This window comes from Pteropus alecto, unplaced genomic scaffold (genome assembly GCF_000325575.1).
Source record: "Pteropus alecto unplaced genomic scaffold, ASM32557v1 scaffold109, whole genome shotgun sequence".
NCBI lineage: Eukaryota > Metazoa > Chordata > Mammalia > Chiroptera > Pteropodidae > Pteropus > Pteropus alecto.
The window spans coordinates 8973922-8977455 of NW_006494608.1; the positions used below are offsets into that span (position 1 = coordinate 8973922).

At 37.1% G+C, this 3534-nt stretch overlaps 1 protein-coding gene across 3 annotated transcripts in view; it reads right to left on the minus strand.

The window, feature by feature from the left end:
- LHFPL3 (LHFPL tetraspan subfamily member 3) overlaps positions 1–3534 on the minus strand; it is a 530561-nt gene that overhangs the window by 151633 nt on the left and 375394 nt on the right. The gene's annotated exons all lie outside the window — the stretch shown is intronic.

Below are 3534 nucleotides of genomic sequence, written 5' to 3' on the forward strand. Positions count from 1 at the left end.
TTTGTCAATAGAAATGTTACTCACAGGCTCGATTCCCAGCCTTTTGAAATGTCCTTTGTATTTTTGTTTTTGTTTTGTGAGCAATCATTAGATTTCCTTGAAGCCAATGATATCCTCCCCCTCCTCAGATCAGATCACAATAGTGAGAACTTAGTTACTGAAGAAGAATCAGCTCAGAAAGACAGTTCCAATTACACCAAAAAGAAGCAGGAAGAAAAAGGGAACGGGTTATGAAAATAATAATAGAACATTAATCACAGAAAAACAATGATAAAGTCTAAAATTTGTGGAAGGTCTTAAGATACTCTATCCATGCTTTTTATTTATGTCAATGATGTATAGAAAAACCAAATGACTTAGAAATAAAACCACACATCTGAATAGTATTATATATATATGAATTACTTTTGCTTATCCTGTCTTATTTAATCCTTATTTGAACCTGGGAAGTAGAAATGTATATGTATAATATATTCATTTTGTATACAAGAAAATGAAGCACAAAAAGATTATGTGACTTGTCCAATAATCATGAATGATTAAGAATCTGGTCATTTGGCAGTTGGTCAGGTATGAATTTCAGTGCACTAGAATGTCTTGTTGAGCGTATTTCAGGAGGGTGAATTCTAGAAGATGGGTTTGGCATTTTGACATAAATCTAGTAATTACTAAAATTACCATTGTCTGTTTTACGCACTGTGGGCTAAAAAGGAAAATAACATGTGATGCTGCTCACAGGTGGTTTACAATTTGGTTGCAAAGAGTGGCCCAGATGTAAGAAATAAACAAGACACTGAAAAACTGGATAGTATCATAAAAAGTGCAAGCCAATTCTAGAAAGGAGACTTAAACAAGATCAGTCAACACTGGGAAGGTTTTCAGATAAGAGGCAGGATCTAGATGAGCTGAACATTGTGGAGAAGCTGACTCCACCTGTGGGATGGGAGAATCGGATTTGGGAGCAAAGAAGCAACTAAGGAAATGTCTAGTTATGCATTAGGAGATTTTGAAATTTGTGGGGAGATTTGCCTTGGATGGTGAATAAGTCAGGCTATGAAGACCCAAATAATTTAAAGCTTTAGAATAAATTTCGAGTGGCATTTGGAAGCAACCAGGTAGCTAGGCTGGAGTGCAGAGCCCTGGTGAGTACCTAGGGTCCATCTGGTTTACATTACTTAGCAAGGTGCCGTCACCAGCTTTCTTGTCTTTCAAGACAGGTTTAAATAGCAGAATAAATCAGGAAATTCAGAAACCCAGAGAAAGACTTGCTTGGCTGGCAAATTTCACAACATATGTTAATTTAGTACCTTCATTATTAGTAGAGAGAAAAAAATCTCCTAGAAAAAGTTAGGGCTTATAATCAATCTGAAAATTGACAAAGTCTTGTTAAAGGCTTCACCCCTCAACTGAGATGTGTATGGAGAAGAATTCTCTCAAAGAACATCTAAGTCAGCCACAGTCACCTGAACCCAGGCTATTAATAATTAATGTGAAAGACTGATAATAAAGGAAAATCATAGTTTATGAACGATCACTACATTAGGTAATTTTTCTGTTTTTCTACTACTCCTTAAGTTGTCCAAACCCCTTTTAAGGTGCATATGAATTTAGTAGAAAGTGGTGAGGAAGGAGTGATTGACACCTGAAAATAGGAACCAAAGTTTCTTATTCCTAGTTGGACAGGAAGTAATGTTTTCTTTTATGTTAATTTTGTTTCCAATACAGATAGTTGTAGGTTGGTTGGAACGTAAAACCTCCCAGAAACCCAACCCAGTTAAAGATGGCCCCTTTGCATTCCTTTCGACTCCAGGAGTCTGTTGGAGTTAATGGTTCTTAAAACTCACTATTCCCTAACTCTGTCCCCAAGACTGAGTTAGGTTCTCTCTATATATTCAGCAAGAACACAATGTACTTATCAGCTAATAGTATGAGAGAGAGGGAGAGAAAGGGAATTTAAGTAGTGCAGGTGGTTATTGGCCTTCTATTATGGTTAGCAATTGTGGAAGTAAGCTGTCAGTGAGTATGTGACAGGGGTTGGGAACTCCATTCTTTACTCAGTCTTTTTCAGTTCCCCTCTGCTTTCCTTTTGTGTATTTTGGAGTTTAAAGACATTTATTTATTTATTTTTAAAAGCATAGTCCATAAATGCAAGAATGGTGCTCAACCAAGTGGCAGCAATACTCTCCACACTGGTGGAAAGAAAACTTTGATGTGCTAGCAATAGCAAAGATATACCTTAACAATTCCAGATTCCAATTAGGCCTAGTCATATACAGGATGCAATAAGAGAGTTTTCTAAGATTTTCTTGTTGGTTCTGAACAGCACTGGGCTTTTAGTAAATGTATCACATTGTTTCTTTAAAAGTTATTTTTCTAATAATATAAGTGCATTCATTTGAATGATCCGGGTAATTAAACTTAATTTGTGATTAGAACAAATGAGCAGAATTAGATTGCACTAACCATATGTAATAACATTATTAGGTATATAAATCTTTTCTTCAAGTTTTGTATGGAACAGACACGCACATGCACACACATACACACATACACACACGCACACACAGAATGTAGTCTTAGCCAACAAGATCATGAACCTTCATCTTACTGTGTTATTCAGGATGGCATTTATTATTTCGGTCCCTTTTACTCTCCTGTCCACATGGAATTACAGAGTGGTGCTAGAGACGTTAATGAAGTCTGCTAGTGAAAATGCATGTCTAAGTATCAGAAAGATAAAGTTGATTCTATGATAATAATAATAGCTGCCATTTATTAAGCATTACATTATGCTGGGTATTGGGTTAATCAAGTTATATATCATCTCATCCAAAATTTGACTACTCTGTGAGACAGGTGTTATTATTATTTTATAGATGAGGAGGCTGAGGAAATAGTAATACAGCTACAGATAATTCCAAAATGTGAATCCTAACCGTTATGCTACTTTGATTTTGATAAAATTAACTATTTTCATTCTAATTACTGCCAAAGACTCCACTCCCTGACCTTATATCTTTCTTGTGGATAGCTGAATCTTGTATAAACATTTCAGCCTGCAAACAGTAGCTAAGCTGGTTGAAGCATTGTGTGAGGTAAGAAAATTTTCAAGGTGAAATTGTTTCTATCATGGCTGTATGTTGCTCCTGGCTGAGTGTTCACTTATTACCCATGAAGCATGAATTGTTTCCAGGAGAAGTTGGGGGTGGTGAAGAGTTTGTCTACACAGAAGGTGGCATGGGGTTATAAAAGGGCCTGGGGTTATAACAGACATGGGGTTATAAAAGGGCCTGGCCCACCAGGAGACGTATGTCTGCAATGTGGGGAGACTTGGGGTCAGGGAGCAAGGACCGGCAGAGCAGGTAGGAGCCAGAATACAGGGGCATCGTTGGCTCTGCCAGTGTTTGTGGAATTAACTTGGTAGGACACAGAAGCCTGTGCAAGTGCTTACTGGGGTTAAATCTTAAGCAGTTTTGCTACATGAGATTTGCCCTTTAGAAAGAAAAATCTATCACTAGTGTGGAGAATGAACTT